The sequence below is a fragment of the Rousettus aegyptiacus genome, unplaced genomic scaffold, assembly GCF_014176215.1.
Source record: "Rousettus aegyptiacus isolate mRouAeg1 unplaced genomic scaffold, mRouAeg1.p scaffold_m13_p_1, whole genome shotgun sequence".
Taxonomy (NCBI): domain Eukaryota; kingdom Metazoa; phylum Chordata; class Mammalia; order Chiroptera; family Pteropodidae; genus Rousettus; species Rousettus aegyptiacus.
Genome location: NW_023416284.1, coordinates 169,589,749 through 169,612,434, shown reverse-complemented (window position 1 = coordinate 169,612,434; position 22,686 = coordinate 169,589,749). Strand labels below are relative to the sequence as shown.

Sequence of the window (22,686 nt, the reverse complement as noted above, 5' to 3'; positions counted from 1 at the left end):
TGGTTTCTTTTATTGAAGAACAGTATTAGAAACAAATGTCCGAGTGCTGGGTGTGCTCCTTGGTGGGGTGTCATTGCATCTGGGTCTTCTCAACAGATAGAGCTAGGATATGTGAACTCGTGTATCACATATATCTACAACTATTTCTATATCCATCTGTGTCGTTCTTAGGCTAAACATGAGCTCAGAATGAAATCTTCCACTCTAATCCAGTACTACATGGCTTATTCTAGTCTCCCCCTCCTTCTCATTGGTCACTTCCCTCTCCAAAAGTGAGAAAAATCTGGCTCCCACCATTTATTTTACTGTTTTCATTTCCAGTATGCATGCACAGTGGTTTCAGAACTGTTAACTTATACCCCCACGGGAAACAATTTTACCAATTAGAGTGCAGTGCTTATGTGCAGTTCCTTTTTTCTTTAGTCATTTCCAAAGTTACTTAGGTCAGTAACATTTCTATCATACATTAACAATAGTTAGATTCTTTTGTCACAGTCTGCATTTGCATGACCTCTTGGTTGATTGACTTTTATTCTGTATAATTCTATGGGTTTTGTCAAATGCATAGTGTGACGTATCCACTACGACATTACCACACAGAATAACTGCACTGTCCTAAAAAACTTCCTATGCTTCGCCTAGTTAGTACTTTTCTCTCTCAAAAGTCCTGGTGAGTTTAATCTGTTTTTCATCTCTACAGTGTTCCCTTTTACAACATGCCATATGAATACACTAATTTTTTGAAACTATATCCTTTTACCTGGCAATATGTATTTTAAATTTTTCCATGTTGTCATATGAATTAGTAGCTCATTCCTTTTGATTATTGAATAATATTCCATAGTATGGATGCATCATAGTTTGTTCATCTATTAATCTATTGAAGGCTTTCTTGGTTCTCCCAGTTTTTGGTAATTATGAATATAACAATCATAAACATTTATGTGCAGGTTTTTCTGTAGATGTGTTTTCCAGTCAGTTTGGCAAATACCAAAGAGGGCAGTCACTGGGTGGTATGATATGTTTATGTTTAGCCTTGCAGTTAACTGAGGATTGCCTTCCAAGGGCTGTACTATTTTGTATTCCCACCAGCAATAATAGATTGTTGTTCTGAATCCTTGCTAGAATTTGGTATTATCAGATTTTTGTACTTTATCCAGGCTAATAAATTTATTGTGGTATCTTGTCTTAATTTGCATTTCCCTTATGAAAAATGATGTTGAGCACCTTTTCATATGCTTGTATGCCATCTGTATATCTCCTCTGATGAGTGGCATGTTCAGATCTTTTTACCATTTTTAATGGGAGTGTTTGTTTTCTTGTTTCATTTTAAGTACTCTTTGTATATCTGAATACAAATCCTTTCTCAGATATACAATTTGCAAATATTTTCTCCTAGTCTTTGGCTCGTTGTGGGCATGTAGGTTTTTTAATTTCCTTGGATGATTCTGAATTTCTGGTTTAAAGCCCCAGATCTGATGGAGATAGGAGGGTTGAATCACCTCTATACTCTTCTCTCCCTTTCTATTTCTTACTAGTCAGCCTCTCTGGCTTTTTATGGCCTCATCTGTAAAATGAGGGAGATTAAGTTACCTTCCAGAGAGCAGGTATCTTTCAATTTTCAGTTCTATGATTCCATGACCATCTGACCTTTTGAAACCCTCCTGGAATGCTACCAATATACAGTTAGATCTCCTTACCTTTCTAATTGCTTTCACAAAGAAAAAGAACTGCATGATCCAGACATTGAGAGTCTTTAATTTCTCTGTGGAATTTTGTTACTCCCACTGCCTAAAAGCTCAACTGTTATGATGGCATGCCAGAGTGAAATAAATCTGTCAGTAACGTTAAAATGACAATAGGACAAAACTCTCCTGGATCATGTCTCAGAGGAGCAGCTCACAGAAATGACCTTGATGTTTACCGTGTATTACAGACTTTGTACATTTGTGGGCCAGTGAGAAAACAATTTGGCAGTTTAGAATTTCTGTATATCCTTCCTCTGCGTAGTTACAACATTAAAAAGCAGACCTTGTTTTCCATAAAAGTTTTTTTTTTTCCCTCCTGTAAAAGTGTCCACTGAATGGCAAAACAGGAAAGCAACTACGAGACATCAGACTCACAAAGAGTGAGGGTGCATACCTTGAGGACTATCTACAGATGGAATAATTTTAGAAAAGATACTAATAATCTTTAGAACAGTAACAAAAATAGTATAGCGATAATTGCTAATATTTCCTAGCAAAATAGAACTCATAGAGGATCTTATCCCATCCTGTGGCATTAGTAAATAATTGCAGAACCTGAAGCCCTTTTTCAACTTCGATTTTAGTGTAATGCGTTGTGGACTCCCTCGCACCTCATAGTCAAATGTCTTATTACTCATTTAGTTTCTGCTTCTGTCCTCTGCCTTTATGGTCATGTTGTCTTAATGATTTTGTGGGAGTTTCATAGCACAGGCTCTGGCATCAAAAAAGGAGAGAGTTTTATACTTTATTACTTACTAACAAGAGATTTTTTGATAAGTCCCTTAACCTCCCTAAACTATGTTCCCTCATGTGTACTGTGAAGATAATAATGGTACCTACTTGGATTGCTGTATCTGAGAAACTAATAAAACTTAAAGGGTGCTTAGTGCAGTGCCTGGCACATATCTGCTGCTGCCGCCGCTACTGCTGTTGGTTTAGACAAGGTCGTCTACGTGTTATGTTTTGAGAAGACCGGAGTGCCAAGGACATTACAGGAACCTGTAAAAGAGAACGTTGTTGAAACTCCCTGGCAAAATAGTCCATGTGGAGACTCTTACCCTATCCAGGAGGCTCAGAAAGGATGGTTAGAATCGTAAGAGAAAAGCCCAGAGAGAAGCATACTATTGACACAGACAGAGAGGGTCCTTTTAAGCATAAAGGAGTGGGCAATGGCACCAGGTGCTGCAGGGAGTTTCCAGATAACTCACCGTTCATTGGCTTTCTGCTTACAGCAAGCCTTCGGTGGAGTAGTGAGGGAGAGAGAGGAATGGCAAAATCTGGGGCCCACGACTGAGGCGTGAATGATGCTGAAGAAGTACTGAGCCCAAGTGGAGGTTACTCTTAAAGACCTTGGAGCGGAAGCAGAATTACAAATTGTAGCTGGAAGACATCTTGGGTTTGGGTTTTTAAGTTTTTTTCAAGTTGGAAGGAACTTTGGTATGTTTATAGAGGAGAAAGAGCCAGTATAGAGTTAAAGAGGGGAGTTTGAGGAGACACGGGGTATCGATTGGTGGATCACATTTTTTGAAGAGTTGGGAGACCATGAGAATTCACAGGGCACTTGTAGGAATTAGCTTTTGGACAAAAGAGGCAGGATGGGTAGTATGGACAAATATATAGGTACTAGGAAAGAGAGGAAGTTGAGAGTTTGTTCTTGATAATCTCAGCTTTCCAGGAAGTAGGAAGATAGGGTGTTTGAGATAGTTCAAGGAGAGAGGTGAAGGTTTAGAAAAGTTACCCAGCAAACGGGATGCAAGCTGACGAGGCAGTATTGGCATAGCTTGGTCTTCACTCATGTCTTCATTTGATGTTCTTAACAACCTGAATCTGAGAGCATCGTAATCAGATGGTTAAATCTGACCTAGAGTTTTTTTTTATATTTTTTGTGGTTTTAAAGCTTTTCAAAATAAAGAGTTGAAAGAATGAACAGCGCTTTGTGTAGATTCACCAACTGTTAACATTTGCCACATTTGCTTTATCACTTTCATATATATAATACCTAATGTTGTTGAACCATTTGAAAGTAAATTAGACTTTGACTGTTTAATCTTAAATACTCCAGCATTTATCTCCCAGGAACAATGACATCTTTCTGCATAACCACAGTACAATGATTACACTCAATAAATTTAACTTTAACACAATACTATTACTGAATGCATAGCCCATGTTCAGTTTTCTCCAACTGTCTCAATATCGTTATAACTTAAAAATACAATCCAACAGGACTTTTAGGATCAAGCATTGCATTCAATGTAGTGTTTTCAATCCTATCTAACCTGGAAGAGTTTTTCAGCCTTTCTTTGTGTTTCTAATGTTGTTTCCTTATCACCGATAATGAGACAAATTGACATGTGCCTCTTAATGTAATACACTGATAAGGACACAATATTACTTATGTAGTATTCCTGCTAAAAACACAGAACTCAAAATTTTACAATGAGGAAACTATCAGATAAACCAAAATTGATGAACATTCTAAAAAAAATGAGTAGACTGTATGCTTCAAAAGCATTAGTGTTTGGAAAGACAACAGGGGTTGCTGAGTCATATGGTAGCTCTAAACTTTTTAAGAACCTCCAGACTGTTTGCCGTAGTGGCTGTACCAGTTAACATTCTCACCAGCAGTGTATGAGGATTCCCTTTTCTCCATACCCTCTCCAACACTTGTTATTTCTAGTCTTATGGATAGCAGCCATTCTAACAGGTGTGAGGTGGTATCTTGTGGTTTTGATTTGCATTTCCCTTTCAGCTAGTAAAGTTGAGAGTCTTCTCATCTATCTGTTGGCCATCTGTATGTATTCTTGGAAAAGTGTCTGTTCAAGTCTTCTGCCCATTTTTTAGTTAGATTGTTTTTTTCGTTGTTGTTGTGAGTTGTATGAATTCTTTATATACTTTGAATATTAGCTCCTTATCGGAAGTATTATTTGCAAATATCTTCTCCCATTTGTCTGGTTGCCTTTTAGTTTTGTCGATGGTTTCTTGTGCTATGCAGATTTTAGTTTGAAATACTCCCATTTATTTTTGCTTTTACTTCCCTTGCCTTTGGGGTCAAGTTCATAAAAACCCCTCTGAGGCCAAGGTTTGGTGCTTATATCTTCCATGTATTTTATTGTTCCAGGTCTTATATTCAAGTCTTTAATCTATTTTGAGTTATTTTTTGTGTGTGGTGTCAGATTACAGTCTATTTTCATTCTTTTGCATATAGCTTTCCAATTTTCCCAGCACCATTTGTTGAAGAGGATTTCCTTTTTCCATTGTATAGTTTTGGCTCCTTTGTTGAAAATTAGTTACCCGTTATGTGTGAACTTAGTTCAGTTTTTTTTTTTTCTCTTCAGCTAAAACAGCATAAGAGGTCATTTATTGTACACGTTACAGTCAGCCACAATTGAGAACAAAACTAGTCCAGAATGTTACAGGTCAAGCAAAGGACCATAAGGAACTGTTTTTGTACATGCAAGGCAGTTCTCTCAAAAGGCAGTGGCAGTGATCAGATGGTGATGGATGTTCTAGATTCGTTGAGAAGTTCTACACAGCAGGCACGCAGTCCAATAATTTGTACCAGCATCCCTGGTCTCTGGCTTTCCTTATTTCTGCAGTAGCTTTAATGGGTGCACAAGCTGGCAAGTTTACTTGGAACTCTGCCTCACCTTTCTTCTTTTTGTGCTTCGGCCTGCACGTTTGCTTCTTTCTCCACTTGGCTTGCATGGCACAGAGGTTTCTAAGAAAATGGTGCTAAGGCTGACAGAGCAAACTTAGTTCAGTTTTTAGATGTTCAGTAATTCTCCTGTTCTAATGCTCTTACCTATGAATCTCTGAGTCTGCATCTTTCTCAGTTCAGTTTATCCAGATAATAATTCTCTGGTTTTCTCCGAGGTGATGGAGGCGTGCTTGTCTGATTACCTAAGGTATCAGAAGGGACCTGGTCACTCAATTGCTCCATTTGCAAATTTAATCTTTCAAAGGATACTTTTCTAAAAGCCCTACACACGAACTTCTTGTTCTCTGGTACCGCTGAGTGTCCAGCTCCTAGAAGGGTACTTTTCCACTCTTAAGTCGGTTAGTACTCCTGCATTTGCTTTTCATCTTTCAAATCCATCGAACTTCCCCAACCATGGCTCATGTCTCTCCTCTGAAGTCCTTTGTTTGGTGGATGTCTGGAAAGAAGAGAAGATGAATACATACAGTCAGCCTGCAGCATCCTTTTACTTTAAAACGAGTGGCTGGTACTCCTAAATTATGAAAAACCTCTAGCACCTTCCTTTTTTCTTGTATCTTCTTGCCTACTGCTGTCAAATTTTGTGATGAAATTTTAATTATAGTAGAGAGAAAAATAGACTAAATATTGATACTGAGCATTTTTGCACTGCTTTTATTTCTTTGCTCCAAGGCTAGCATTTGGTCAGTTATTGTCAACTGGGGTTTTTTTTTTTAATGCCACATGAAACAGGAATGAAAATTGATGCCATTGATTCCATTTTAAATCGCTTCTGACTGGTTTTGGTTGCTTATTAATAAAAGGTGAAAGTTTGGTTGTTTTCTTTTTTCCCATATTTGATGTGGTATTTTCATTGCAAGCTAGATGCTGGATTTTCCTACCTAAACATTTAAAATTTATATCCTCACTCTGTATAGTACATTTTACTAAAAATCAAAAAAACAGAAAACATGTAGCTGCTTAAACCAATGGACCATCCGCACTGATTTCTTTGGGAGCCACAAGTGGCCGTGTTCTTCTCATATATACCACCTTGATCCTTGATATATGGCTGAGCAACATGATGGTTTTGATTATATATTACAGGATTATATATTGTTTACATAACTTTCCAAATGCATGTGACAGAAAAACTACCACATAATATAAAAAAGTGTCCATAGAAGAACTATACACCAAACATCGCCTTGTGAGCTTATTGTGTTCACCAAATGTCAGCTGAAGATAGAAATGGACATTAGTCCGTTTTTCTTTAGGAAAAATTTTAAAATGTTTTCGTGGGAGGTTTGTTTGAGGGTGTGATACCTGGATGGAGAAGTCATTGCAAATAGTGACAGGAATAAGGAAGAGGGGAGGAATCCTATGAATTTAGTATTATACTTTCTAAAAAAGGAGTAGAGACTTGGAGATTGAGAAAGGCCAGCACAAGGCCTGTGCAGAGGGACTTTGGCCAGAAGTTATGGGCCTCCAAAGAGGTATATGTTTATATAAGTTTTAAAATGTTACTTATATTTTGGCTAGAGGAAGTTAAACCTAGGCACTTATTGAATATTGTTGAGTTCACTGAAAGATTTTTTTCAAATTGTTATGGTTGAAATCTTTTAAGCAGAATGCAAACTGTGTGATGTGATTGCTCCCTATGACTACTTGCTATTGTGAAAAAATACTAGATTAGGAGTCAGAGGAAAGACTTGGGTTTGAGTTTCATCTCAGCTACCTACACTCTTGCAGGGGAATATAGATTGATAATGTACGAGGGGGTGCTAATGAAAAAAAGTTAACAACAGTGGGTAAAAATTCTGCTTAGGGGGTTACTGAGTCAGGTGGGGTTTCAGAGAAGCAGGTAGGGGCACAGTGGAATTCAGTAGGCTGTTAGCAGAGGGTCATCCAGTCAGGCCTAGCAGGTGGCAGAGTTGCCTCTGGGGTAAGCAGGGGGGACTGTGCTTGTTTTCAGACCCTCTAAGAAAATTTAAAAAAGAAAGAAAAAGAGTTAACAGATAATCAGAAGGTAACTTCTAATTCAAACTGTAGATGAACATAAAAACAGGCTCATGTAATTTCTTTCCTCCTGTTCCATGCAAGTAGGAATAGAAAAATTTTAATGAACTTCATCGGTTAATTTACATACGATAAAATACTTTAAGTGTGTCATTTTTTGAAGTATGACAGACATACAGATCCATGTAATTGTCTCACCAATCAGGATATAGATCATTTCTATTACCTTACAAAGTTCCCTCGTCCTCCTCCCCCCTACCCGCGTCAATCTCAGGAAACCACTGATCCGCTCTTTGTCACTATAGATTAGACATTTCCCCCCTAAAATTTTATATAAATGGAATCATATAGTACGTCTTCTTTTATGTATGGCTTCTGGATTCATCTGTGTGATGATTACCAGTTTGCTCATTTCATTGCTGACATTTGAAATGTTTCCAGTTTGGTCCTAATATGAATATCTTTAATCTGTGTGGACATGTTATCATTTCTCTCGGGTCAATACCGAGGAGTGGGATTGCCGGGTCACATAGTGAGTGAGCCTTTCATTTGTACATAAAGTTAGAATCTGTTCATCAAATTGTTTCACATTATAAGCCACTTTCTGTTTTCCAGAATGGCTGTACTACTTTATGTTCCCACCAACAACGCATATGCGTCCTAGTTCTCCCACATGGCTGGCAATGCTTGGTGTTTGTCTTGTAAACTTTAGCCATCCCAGTAGATACAGAGTGGTCTTTCATTGTGATTTTAATTTGCGTTAGTCATTGGGTAATGATGTCAAGTGCCATTCGTGTGCTTATTGGCCATTCAATCATCTTCTTTGGTGAAGTGTCTTTTCAAGTCTTTGCCCATTTTTATTGCATTATTTATCATGCTGTTGAGTTGTAGGAGTTCTTTAGATATTCTGATACAAGTCCTATGTCAGATATATGTATTGTGAATATTTTTATGCCAGTATGTGGCTTGACTTTTCAATTCTTTAATGGTTCCTTTTGAAAAATAGAAGGCTTTATTTTTGATAAAATCTAATTACCAATTTATTCTTTTATGGTCTTTGGTTTTTGTGCCTCACCCAAGCAACCTTTGCCTATTCCTAGGTTTTCTTCTAGAACAGTGCTGTCAAACAGAAATATTCTGTCAGCCATATATCTAACTTTAAGTTTTCTAGTAGCCATAATAAAAAGTAAAAAACAGTTGAAATTAATTTAAATCGTATGTTCTATTTAAACCAATATATTATCATTTCAAGACGTACTCAATATAAAAATTATTAATGAGATATTTTACATTATTTTTTAAACCTAAGTCTTTGAAACTTGGAATATAGTTTATATTTACAGCAAATTTCAGTTTGGACTGGCCACCTTTCAAGCGATCAGTGACATAGCGAGGGGCTGCCATATTGGACAGAGAAATTCTAAAAGATTTAAAGTTCCTGCTTCTTATTTAGGTCTGTCATCTCATTTGATTTAATTTTTGTTTATGATATGAAATGTAAGTTTATTTTTTTCTCCATACAGATAGCCAGCTCCCATACCATTTGCCTTTTTCTAATGGGATTGTGTTGTACCTTTGTCTACAATCAAAGGATTGTTGTATGTGTGGGTCTATTTCTGGACTCAATATATTATTGTTCCATTTATCCTTATGCCAGTACCATCTTGAGTGGATTATTGCAGCTTTATAATAGGCCTTAAAATCGTGCAGGGTAAGTCTTCTAGCTTTGTTTCCCCTTTTTCATTTTTGTTCTTCCACGTTCTTTTCATTTGTACATAAAGTTTAGAATCTGCTCGTCAATTTCCACAACAAAGCTGACTGGGATTTTTCCCATTATAGAGGGTTGAAAGACATCCCCCCACCAATATATGTCCATATCCTAATTCCCGAAACTATGAATGTCACCTTACTTGGAAAAAAGGGTCTTTGCAGATGTAATTAAGGACCTTGAGACCAGGGAGACCACCTGAATTATTCAGATGGATCATGAATCCTGTGACAAGTAGCCTCATAAAATAGATACACAGAGGAGAAACCATCAGACGCACACAAAGGAGAAGGCAATGTAAAATGGGGGCAGGGGTTGGAGTGATGTGGCCAGAAGCCAAGGAGGCCAAAGAATACCACCAACCACCAAAAACTGCGAGGCAGAGGAGGATTCTCCTCCGGAGCCACTAGAGGGAGTGAAGCTTCACTGACACCTTAATTTCGGACTTCTGGCCTCCAGGATTGTGAGAGAATAAGTTTCTTGTTTTACTCACAAATTCGTGGTAACTTATAGCATCAGCCATAGGAAGCAAATATACCCATTATCAGGTTGAGGAGGTTTCATTCTTTTCCTAGTTTCTTTTTCTTTTTCTTTTTTTCAAGAATGAATGTTAGATTTTGTTAGATGCCTTTTCTGCATCAATTGAAAAATACTTTCTTCTGATATTTTGTTAATGTGGTTATAATCTATAGACTCTCTGCTCACATGGTATTAATTTTAGCTGTTTAGCTGATCATAGCCGTTAGCCCTAGTAACACCTGTTTGTGAAAGTGTTGGGTCCTGACATGTATCAAAATTGACATGTTGTAAAATATGTCAGCATGAATCTTCTTGCCTTGTATTTGCTAAAGACATTTTAATAAGTCATTGAAGAGTCTGTAGAACAAAACTAAATCTCAAAATACTTAGAAGAAACTGATGATAGAATTTATCCTGAACCTGAGTGGTTCTCTATAACAGGTATCCCTTGGGTCCAGTTTGGCCTCGAGAGATGGTCCAGTTTGGCCTCAAGGCATACTCCATTTGGTCACCATAGTGTTTCCAAAATCAGGAAATTTTGTATTGAAACACTAGATATCATGCTTATCCTAAAAATTATATAGATTTGACAATACCGCCCTGAATTCCAACATGGCAACAATTGGCCTGAGCTGTACAGCATGTGCCCCTCACACAAATATGTTCTTTTCACTGTACCATAATTCCATTTCTCATTGTTTTAAACTTTATAGAGATTTGAGTTTGCACCTTTGATCTAGAACCTTTGTGGGGGCACATTGTAATGCCAAAACATGTGTTACTGATGGAAGTCTTAGGGAAAAGGAGGGTGTCACAATCAGTAAGTCAACATATTCATGTTTGAGGAGAACTTCGTGGAAATAATCTATAGATAAAAAAGGATTTTTATATAACTCATTATCAACGAGACAGTCTGATTGACTGACTTATGGATAAAGATGGCACAAAGAAACACTAAAATATCAACATTAAAACCCTAAGTCAGTTGAAGAAAAGAAAGTTGTAAAAAAAAAAAAACCAAAAAAAAACACACCCCCCTCACAAAAAACTTACCTGCTGCAACCAAAGAAAGTGTACGACTTTATAATGTAAAATGTGAGAAATGATGACAAAGCAAAGATACTAAAGATTTTGCTGATGTGTCTATAACCTTCCATACCCCTGCAAGACACACTGAGGAAAAAGATGAACAGACCAAATTCTTAGAATTTTCACAAAAGTCCTCCAACTGGGGAAGTCAGTGGCATCCCTGTAAAACTTTAAGGAAACTTTATATCGCTGTTGGATCTTACCAGAAGCAGGAAAGTTTGCCACTTTCTAGGGTACTGCTCTGAATTGGGCAAATGAGCTGAAGCTCAGAGGTGTGGAATAATCCCATGGCTGAATTGAACTTGCGCTGGCGAGGACTTAAAGGAATCTCAGAAGGGATGGCTGACTTCTCCAGCCAGCTCTACACTCAGTCTCTAACTGAGTTCCCCAATCTCCCATCGCCTCACCACTTGTCCTAAAACCCTCGGGCCACAGAAAAAGTAGAAACAACACAGCCCGAAAACTGAGGCTCATGATAGGGAAGACTGACATGACTTAGGAATTCATTTGCAGTATATTAGTGCAAATGTAAGGTCTGTTGTTAACTTTTAAGGATAAGCAAGACACAAGATATGAATTAGCTGTTATGTGCAATGCAAGCATACTATATAACATGGGCGACAGGAGTGCAAAGCACGGAAAAGAGCACGCAGAAGACAGACGAAGAACCAAGTCTGGAAGGAGACATAATCAAGGAACAGAAACTTATATTGCTAATATATGTTTCCCTCTACAGAAAAAAAAAATAAGAATACACAGTCCTCAAAATAGCTCAAGGACAATGTCATAAAAAGAGAAATTGCATAACTAAGAAAAGTTGAGGTTCAAAACAACATGGCTATAAAATCCAGTAAACTAGAAAAACCAGTGAATGGACTATTTTGAGAGAATCAGATTGAGTGCAAATCAAAAGATGGATGTAGAAGACAAACATGAAATACTATGATAACTGGTGATTCTGAAGTGGAAAATGCAACCAATGAAAGATAAACTTATTCAGATATATAATATGAATGGGAAACTATGCTAAGAAAAGAAGAATGGAATCTATAAATTAAAAGGTCATACTATAAACTGGGGAAAAGACTTATGTAGAATAATTGACACTGAGATATAGCCCAGATAAGGATATAAGGGGTATTTTAATGGTAAAGAATTCTTCCGGCATCCAAGCAGAAAAATCAAATCATCTCCCAGGGAAAAATCACATAGGATTCAGATCTCTCCACAGAAATCGATGTCAAGAATCAGTGAAACAACTGCCTTCTTCTTTTATGTTTTGATGGAAAGTGTGAATCCAAAATATTTACTCTGTTCAGTTTTTGTAGATGGAGATAAAAAAAGATAAAACATTAAGGTACTCTATAGCCCTCCTTAAGAAAACTTCTTGAAAAAGAGCAGTCCACGAAGAAATAAAAATAAAGAATTTAGAAATGGATACATTACGATGAACATTAAATTCATTTAAATATAGAATTTAGACCGAACATCTGTAAGAACAAGGTGGTAGAGCATTTGCAATAATGTTCAAAGTGCCTGTAAGCTGAAAGTAACATGGTAGATTGCTGTGAAGATGCATGGAAGTTTAAGGTACTATTTACTTCACATTTCAAAGCTATGAGACTCTGAAATGTGTAGTGAACGCCTTTTCTTTCTAAATCTTTTTACTTGGTTTAGGCCTGTTTTAGGACTGTATATCTGCTAAGGACGAAGGCGACCGCTAGAGATTTGCTTCAGTTTCTTTATCTTAAATTCAAAAACAGTGAACATTTTGAAATTCCTTAAAGCCTACATAGTATGATTCCATAAGTATAAAATTATTTCCACCTAATCTTTCTGTGCTTTCGTATCTTCAATCCGCAAGACGGGGGAAACAGTATTTCCCACAGGGTTGTTGTGAGGAGTACATCTGTTTACCTGCAGAGTGCTTAGAACAGTGCCCGGCTCACAATGAGTGGTCACATCTAGGCTGCCATTATTTCAACACTGCACGAAGAGGAGGTGAGTGAGTGAGTTTGGCCGGTTGCAGTGTTCTCCTAGCATCTGTGCTGTTTCTCGTTTACGATTTGGCTCAGGGCGGTTCATCCTGGTGGTGACTTGAGTGAACAGTCTTCGATACCGCACGGGGCTTCGGGCCGGTTCGGGTCTACCTGCGCTAGCTCTGCACCTGGGCGACCTTGGCTTTGCCCACACGGATGACTCAATCGGTCAGGCGTCTAGGCGCCTGTCCTCTTCCTCCGCCCAGGCCGCCGACCCCCTGGCTCCCCAGCGGGGCCTCCTCCTGCCACGTGACGCCCCCGCCGGGGGCCCCAGCGCCCTCCTCGCGGACGCGCCGTTCCGGCTCCCGGGCTCCGCCTGTGCGCGGCCTCCTCGGCGCAGCCATCCTCGCGGCTGCCGAGGGCGGCAAAGCCCACGGCATCTGCCATTTGTCATTCAGCCCGTCGGCACCGCCCCGAGCCTTGATTTAGCCCCGTCTGGGGCGTTCTCTGGCCTCACTCTGCTGGCGGGCGGACGGACGGACGGACGGGGCGGCTCTCTCTCGCTGCCCGGAGGACCGCGGGCCTTGGCGCGCGGGACGTTTCCCCGGGTTGCCGTCATGGCCGCGGAGGCGGCGCGCCCCAGCTGCCTCGCCTGAGTTCCGGGGGGCTGTAGACCCCGCAGGGTAGGTGGCGGGGTCCCCGCGGCGCGGCGCCGTGGCCGCGGGGCCCGCTGTGGGCCCCGGGGCGGCGGGGCGGCGGCATTGCCGCGGAGCGCGGACCGTCCCGGGCCGGTTGCCGCGCCGGGGAGGGTGTGCCGGTGCCGACGCGCCGTGTACGTGCCGGGCTCCGGGCTCCTCGGGACCAAGTGCGAAACTCCGGCGAATTGTCACCGGGCACGCCGAGGCGACCTGAGCGAAGGACGCTTTCGGCCGGTCGTGTTTCATGCCACTTTTTGAAGCGTTCGCGTGTATCGAGCGTGCGGTAAATAGACTTCAGGTTTTGAAGCCTGGCACTCTCACCATGCCAAAAGGCCAAAAAAAAAAAAAAAAAAAAAAAAGTCTTAAAAGTAATAACGTGAGTAAATACGAAATGTCTGCGCTGGCGTCGTTGTGGAAAATATGATTCGCTTTATGCTTTCTATGTTATGGATCCTATAAGATAGACGCTTCAAACTATTTTAAAATGTGGGCTCCGAAAAATTTCCTAGATTGGGATAACTGATAATGCAACTTTGGTTATTTAGTCTCAGCATCAGACTTTAAGGACGGCGGTGGGTATTTTTACTTCTTAATGAATATACTCCTGTAATTTTGACTTTTTTTCCCCCTCCCAACAAATGTGTTACTTTTATGTTTTAGAAAACCAATAAAAATTAAAAATAGAAGCACTCAGCTTAGGTCCTCCTTCTTCCAGGAATCCTTCCCGAACCCCTCCCTCCCCAGGCAGGATCCGAAGCCCCTCCTGTGAGCTTTCTGGGGCCTCATTGAGGTCTTGGTCCCTAATGTCCTCCTCAGCCCCCCAGTGTATTAACCCACCAGTCTCGCTTGCAGCCCCGTGGATCCTTAGCACATGGTAAGTGATTAATACTGTTTAACGACTGAAGGAAACGATGAAACGGTCTGATGTTTCACAGTTTTAGCTCTAAAATTATAGACTGGTTAATTTAGATAAGAATATTTGCTTAAAAGTTAAGGATCTAGAAATGTTGACAAAGTCCCATGTCCCTGTTGCATGTCCTAGCCGTTCCACACTTAGGTGTTTGTCCTCTAGAGCGATGTTTTTCAGAGTTTGAAGCCCATTTTAGTGGGTTGTAAAATCAGTAAAGTGAATAATGATCAGGATTTGTAAAACACACAAACTAACAGAATCGAAAATATCAGAATGTGTCTCAGGTTGTAGGGTATTTTGAAACTTTTTCTCTAAGTTTGATACACAGATGTGTGTCATGATGTAAAACGTCATTCCTTAGTATGAGTCATGGTCAAAAAAGTTTGAAAGCCACTGCCCTAGATAAATTTTCATGCATATACACAGGCAGACGTGTACAAAGTTTACTACAGTGTTATTTGTAATACTCCAAAGCTGGAAGCAACTTTCATGTCCATCTGATAGGAGAAAGGTGAACTCTACGCTAGTTATAAAATGAAACTCACTCAGTACAGTGGTGAATGAAGAAGTTTCGTGTTTTAGCACAAATGCTTCTCAATGCTGAGCAAAAAAAAAAAAAAAAAAAAAAACAACCAACTTGCTGAAGAATACCGTGTGATATTATCTATGTGAAATTCAAAACCTGGTGAAATAAAGTTATTATTAAGAATGCATTTATAGGCATTAAAAGCAGTAAAGAAAAATTGTAAATAAGTTAATATCATAAAATTCAAGTTAGTCGTCGTCTCCTGGGGGAGTGAAGTGGGCTGTGAATGTTAAAAGACACAGGGCTTTGGGGATGCTGAAAGTGCTTTTTTCCCTGCCCCGAGTGAGTAGTGGTTAAATGAGTGTTTGCTTTATATCGCTTTGTTAAATTGTACATATGTCAGTATATTAAATTTCCCCCAAATATATTAAAATATGGATGGGCATATCAAAAAGCAGAAACCTGAAGCCAAGGCTCTAGTCTATTATTCATATTTTCCAGCTGCTCTCTCTTAAAAAAAAAAAAAACGTGATCAAGGAGAGATACCTAGAGAAATTAAACAATATCAGTAATATTTTATTTCATAACTTCTCTGGTAGCTACATCAGTGTTCATTAAATTCTTTGTTTTTATATCCTAACTTTATAATATTTTAAAGAATATTTGGAATAAAATTAAAATCATTCACAGATAATAATGTGAACACTGGTGTGTTTGTTTTCTAAAATGCAACTTTTATGTATCTTTTACAAAACTGAAATATTTAATGTAGTAATTTAAGCTGAACTAAAATTCTTTTATGAAAAATTAAATACCGAAAGCATGTAGAAACATAACATACCTTAATTAGGGGTCTAAAACTGCTAACATGTTGTCATATTTCAATAATTTCAATTCCTCAGTCACACTAGGCCACATTTCAAGTGCTCAGTAGCCACATGTGACGTGGCTATCATATTTTATTATATTTTATATTACACTATATATGGTATATATATGTATGGTATATATGGTATAACAAAATATTTCCGTTATTGTAGAAATTTCTATTGGAAAACATTGTTCAATATACAAATCCTTGGTTGGTTATATAAACTACAGACAATCTTAGTGCTTTTGTGTCCTAAGATATTCTCTACTATTAAGGTAATATATTTAAAATTTTTTTTCTAAAAGTTTCAAGGCTTGCATTTTTATATATTTAATTATTTAATTTACCTGACACACGTGTGTGTGTGTTTGTGTCCATAAATGTATATATTTTATTTGTGTTGTGAGATTAAGATTAATTTGTTTTCTTTTTCCTATGTGGAGCAGTAATTGTCCCATACCAGGGATTTACAGTGCCATCCTCTGGCATAAACATATTTCCAGATATGCTTGGGCTCATTTCTGGGCTCTTTACTCTGGTCATTGATTTATCTGCAAATTCTACAGCTTTTATTTACTGCCGCTTAATATGTAGCATAGTTTTTGGTTCTAAGAATTAAAATTGTTTTTCATTAAGATGCTATTTTCTTTCCCTATGATTTTTAGATGTATTTTCTTGTTCCATATACATGGATGGTTTTCTTTTTGTTACTGATTTCTCACTTGCATTGTAGTCAGCAAATGAGGGCTCTATGCTACAGATTCTTTGAAATTTGAGAATTGCTTTGTGGCCTCATGGTTACTTTTTCAACTGCCCCTTGAATGATTGGGAATATATACTCACAGACTTTTGGGACAAGGTAGGTGTGCGTATATATGCACATATATACGTTCATATATACACGTATGTGTATATAAACACATACATACATATATGAACACACATATCCATATATACATATGCATATGTCTAAGATCAAGCATAAAAATTGTGGCACTCAAATTTTTTTTAACCTTATTAAATTTTTGGTTTGATCTATCAATTACCAAGATAGGTGTAATAAGAATATCACAATAAAATAATGCATTTTCTTAATTTTTTCTTGTAATTCTGTAAACTTTGCTTTATAAAGTTGAAAGTGTATGCTCTGTCTTCTTTGTGAATTGACCCTTTTGTCATTCTATAGTGATGTTTTATTCCGCCTCCCCTAACCGCCTTTTACTTAAAGTCCATTTGTTTTATAATACCATAGTCACACCTTTCTCTTAGTTAGTATTGGCTTAGAATACCTCCTTCAGATAGGTAAAATGCAATTGTTTTTCTAATCCACTCTGATGATCTTTGGTCTTTAACTGGAGCTCTCAGCCCAATTAAGTTTAATGTAATTACTGATGTATTTAGGATTAAAGTTTGCATTCTGTTTTGTGGTTGTTTTTGTCCTGTCTGTGTTTTTTTCTTCTTCCTTTGCTGTCTTTTGCATTTTTTTTTTTTTATTCCGTTTTGTCCCTCTCAACTAGTATATATTGATTTCATTCTTTTGGTAGTTTCCTTTAAAACTTTAAATAATAAATTTAACTTAATCTGAAGTTTGTTAATGCTATTCTTCTTCCAAATAATTCAAGAAATCTAGTTTGCTTTGACACCAGTTAATCTCCTGGCCTGTATGTTATAGTTATCCAGAGTTTCAGTTCTGTCTTGATTTTTGTCTCCTGTAAATTTGACATTATTATTATTTTTTGTTTTTATGGATTCTATGCTTGTCATTCCTTCTTGCATCTCAAATATTTCTTTTTTTCTTCAAGTATATATTTAATAGCTTGTTTATTAAGCTTGTTGATGGCAAACTTTATTTGAAAACGTCTTTATTTTGCTTTTGTTCTTGAATGATGGTTTTGTTCGACGTACAATTCCAGGTTAACAGATTCTTTCTTAGCCCCTTGCAGTTATCATTCCATTGACTTCTGTGCTCAGTGTTACAGTTTGTTGAAATAACTGAGATTTGTTGGTAATTTGTCTCTCTCTTTTTTTTTTTTTGGTTTTATTTTAAAATCTTTTTTCTCTTGTGTTCTACAGTTTTCCAGCGGTGTGGACATTTCATTTATCCTGAATTGACTGCGTTTCCTGTCTCTAAGGTTAGTCTTTCATCAGTTCTCAAAAGTTTTATTCTTTATCTCTTTCTGTTTTGTTTTTCTTCCATTATTTCTATTTCTTTAAGAACTCTGACTTGACTTCTGTTGGCTTTCTAATTCTATTTTCCCTTTTAATTTTATTCTAGCTTTTATATATTTTATATATATTTTTTGTCTGTTGAATTCTAGCTAATTTCTTCACATCTGTATTCTGGTCTTTAATTTTTGTTTCGTCTACAAATTGAACTATAATTTGTATACAATAAAAGAATAAACTGTATGGCTTGATGAAATACACACACACACACACACACACACACACACGTCTGTGTGATCACCACCCAGATAAAAGCATGAAACATTTTCATCCCTGCAGAAGTTCCTTCCTGTACCCTCCTATCAGAAGAGCCACTCCGTTCCCCACATCGACTACTCTGCTGACTTTAGTAGCCATGGATTATTTTCAGGTGTTCTTGAACTTCATATAAATGGAATCATATGGTTTATTCTTCTTGTGTTAGTTTTCTTTTGTTCACCGGATATTTTTGACATTCATCCATTTTGCATTTATAAGTAGTTTGTTTGCTTTATAGAGAGGGGTGGCAAACTATGACCTTCCAACCAAGTCCAGCCCACACCATATTTTACTAAAATGTTATTGGACATAGCCATTCAGCAGAGCTGAGTAGTTATAGCAGAGACCGAATGACCCACAAAGCCTAAGCTACTTACTCTTTGGCCCTTTACAGAAAGTTTGGTGACCTCTCTTCTGTATTATTGCTTGAGATAGCTATACCACAATTTATCCCTTCTCATTGATGAACATAGAAGTTGTTTTCAGTTTTTGGCTATTATAAATAAAATTGCTACATATATTTTTGACACTGACATTGGTGGACATATACTCATATCTCCTGGATATGTACCAAGGATCTGGATTGGTGGTATTTGGGTAAGTTGGTTGTATTTCCATAAATATTAATAATGTTGAACATCTTTTTATGTCGTTTATTGGGAATTCAGATTCTTTTGTGAAGTACCTATTTAAATCTTTTACCTGCTTTTCTATTTTTTAAAAAATCAGATTATCTTCTTGTTGATGAGTTTAATTTCTTATATATTCTGGATAGAAAACCTTTATCGGGTACATGTTTACAAATAAAAGTTGTCTGAAAATTGTCTATTCTCTTAATGGTGCTTTTGGATACGCACATGTGTTTTTATGAAGTTTGCCAGTTTTTCATTTTTTCTTTTTTGGCGGCGGACAGTGAGGAGTTAGTGCTTTTTGCACCCAGTCCGCAAAATTTTCTCCCACAATCATTTTTGTCCTCCCTCAGGGTCCTAAAGTCATTTGCCTGTGGTTTCCTCCAGAGGCTTTTTCGTTTTAGTCCTCACTGTCGGGTCTTTGATTTACGTCCAGTGGAGTTTTGTGTATGCTGTGAGGTGGCAGTGGGGAGGGTCAAGATTTATTTTCTATATGGACATCCATTTGCTCTACACATTTATTGAAAAGACCTTTCTTTTTCCATTGAATTGCAATGGGGCCTTTGTTGAAAACAAATGATCGTATATTTGAGTCTGAATCTGAATTCTATTCTGTTCCACTGAAGTATTTATTAGCTCAGTACCACACTTTCTTAGTTACTGTAGTTTGTAGCCAGTCTTGACATACAGTAGTATAAACTCTCTAATTTTGTTCTCCCTAAAGCTTGTTTTAGCTATTTAAGTGGTTTGCATTTCTATATAAAGTTTAGATTGAGCTTGTTAACTTCTGTTAAAAATTTTTTTTTACCAGACTTTTGATTGGGACTGAATTAATTCTACAGAACAAATTTAAAAGAATGAACATCTTAATAGAATCTTCCAATTCATGAACATGGTATATCTCTCCATTGAATAAATTTTTCAGTTATTTCCAGCATTGTTTTGTGTTTTTCAGTGTAGAAAACTTACACATTATTAAATTTCATTTTAGGCATTTGACTTTTTTTTGATGATATTGTAAATCGTATCATTTTCTTAATTTTATTTTCTAAATATCTTGCTAGTGTAGAGAAATGCAATTGGTTTTTATATATCAAGCTTATATTTTGTGACTTTGCTGAATTCACTTTTTAGTTCTGGCAGTTCATAGGTTGTTGGGGATTTTCTAAATGCACAATCATGTCATCTGCAAAAACATTTTTTTTTTTTTTTACTTTGCCTTTCTAATCTCTATGGCCTTGACTGGAAACACTGGAACAATATTTAACAGGAGTGTTAAAATGCACATTCTTGCTTTTTTCTAATCTTAAGGGAAGATACCTCAATATTTCACTCTTAAGGATAACTTTACTGTATTTTTTTGGAGGTGCCCTTTACCAGATTGAGGAAATTTTCCTCTATTCCTGGTTTACTGAGATTTGTTTTCACAAATGAGTATTAAATTTTTAAAACTATTTGTTATTAAATTTAGATTTACAGAAGAGTTGCAAAGATAGTATAGAGTGTTCCTGTATCCTCTTCACTTAGCTTCGTCTAATGTTACCATCTTACATAGGATTTACCAAATTTGAGAAATTAACATTGTCACAATACTATTATTTAAATAACAGACTTTATTCAGATTTCCCCAGTTTGTTCACCAAAGTGATTTTTCTGTTCTAGGATCTAGTCCATATACTACATTGCATTTAGTTGTGTCGCTAGTCTACTCCAATCTGTGACAGTTTTTTAGTTTTTACTTGTTTTTCCAGACCTTGCCACTTTTGAAGAGTACTGGCCATGTATTATATACAATGTCCTTCAATTTGGATTTCTCCACTGTTTTCTTAGAATTAGACTGAGATTATGGACTTGGGAGCAGAATACTATAGAGATGTTGTGCCTTTTTGTTGCATCATATCTGGGGGCACATAATATATCCACATCAACATGTTAACCTGGATCATATAGTTTAGATGATGTCTGCCAGATTTCTCCATTGTACCATTACTTCTTTTTGTTTTCTGCTATTTATTTTGTTAGAAGCAAGTCCACATTCAAGGAGATGAGAGGAAAATGTATCCAATGATTTGTAGATGTATGTTATAATTACCGTGGTGATGAATAAATATTTTGAGGGAGATATTTTGAGGGTGTGCAAATGTCCTATTTCTCCTTTAAGTTTAGCATGCAGCTGATGTGACGTGCAGCAATTATTGTTGTAGTATTCTAATGGTGATTTTCCATTTTCTTTATTCTTTCTACATTTCTTAATTGGAATTCTGACTCTGGAGCCAGACTACCTGGGTTCAATTCCTAGTTCTGCCTCTTTCTGCTCTACAGTGTAATCTTAGCCAGTTACTGAACTTCTCTATATTTTAGTTTTTTCATCTATAAAATGTAGATAGCAAGAATCTACCAGAAAGGGTTGTTGAAATGATTAAATGAGCTAATTACATAGAAAGGGCTAAGAATTATGCTTAGTCCTTAGGGAAGTACTCATTTTTTCTTTCTTTCTGTATTTCTTAATGTGGTAGGTTGTTTTAATCATTTTAATTATATAAATTATTTAATTATTAAATCACCTCGTACTCTTGGGTAAACCTTATATATGTTTATGTGATCTGGATTTATCTTAATGTTAAATTTTTTTTCACGTACAGTGGCTGTTCTTTTGCCATAGCAAAAGACGTAATGAATGATAGATTCCTAAAAAAATAGATATTACACAAGAGCTTAGCAACTGAGGTAACAACATTCCCAACTTTCTAGAGCGATTTATATCTGAGTCTTTGGGTGGAGATAGAGATCGGGATAGCTCTTGCAAATGTCTTTTTAAATATTGAATTGAGCAAATTCAGAACTTGGCATATGTTGTGAAAAACGGCCCCTCAGCAGTAAGAAAACGTGATTTTTAGCTTTTCTACAAGTTTCACCTTGAACATTGTATCATCGTAGAGGTTTCAATATTTTTAGAAGGATTTGGAATATTTTTAAAAGATTCATTTGCCAGCAATATGTATTGAGCACTTTCTCTGTGCCAGGCAATGTGTTTTGCTGGTTTGGGATTCTTTGCTCTTGAGAAGCTTATGGGCCAGTCAGGATCACTTCAGAAGTTGGAGGCAGGCCTACTCGAATCATTCAGGGAAACTCAATGTTTTCGTTTTTTAAAAGTGGATAAAATTAAATTCTAATATCTTCTCTGTCTGTTTCTTTCACTCCTCTCAGCATCTTGAGTGTACTTTTGTCACCCTGTGCTATTTCTCCCTGTGTTCAGGTCTTTTTAGTTCCCTGAAAAAAAAAAAAAAAAAAAAGTCCTTGGGTGACATCCTAGGACTTGAGGAAACAAGTCCTTGGCTTCTTAGCCTGAGAGTGGTCCTTCTCTGTCTAGTCCCAGGCTTGCTTTACTAGCCTAATAGTCTTACTATTAGAATTAGTCCAGTGTCACAGTTGAGCTTAACTACTCATCAGAACCTGAAATCACTGCACCGTGTCTGAGGCTGTGCTTTTACTCATGCCATTTCCTCTGCTTAAAGTGGACTTTCTAAAAAAATTTCCAGGCTCTGTTCAGAGGATACTCACTCCACAATCCTACTAGCTAGATAGGAACCCTATAATTTGTTATCTGTAGCCCTTATAAAATTCACCTTTCATCACCAATCTTTATATCTAAATGTCATTTCCAGTTGGTCAGGTTCTTAGAGATAGGGTTCCAGTACCTACCATGATACTTTGCATACAAAGAGCTATTGCTAAATAACTACCACTCT

General features: G+C 37.2%; 1 protein-coding gene across 10 annotated transcripts in view; it reads left to right on the top strand.

Annotated features, from left to right (window-relative positions):
- Window positions 1-13,159: 13,159 nt before the first annotated feature.
- Window positions 13,160-22,686, top strand: part of PLAGL1 (PLAG1 like zinc finger 1) — a 60,129-nt gene continuing 50,602 nt past the window's right edge. For 4 of the 10 annotated variants that reach the window (XM_036222278.1, XM_016119553.2, XM_036222286.1 and 1 more), the window contains exons 1-2: window positions 13,160-13,502; window positions 17,898-17,956. The gene's annotated coding sequence lies outside the window, so the exon portion shown is untranslated. Of the gene's footprint in view, window positions 13,503-13,813; window positions 14,392-17,897; window positions 17,957-22,686 lie in introns of those variants that run through there. The other 6 variants (XM_036222293.1, XM_016119558.2, XM_016119559.2 and 3 more) reach the window with 3 other exon arrangements.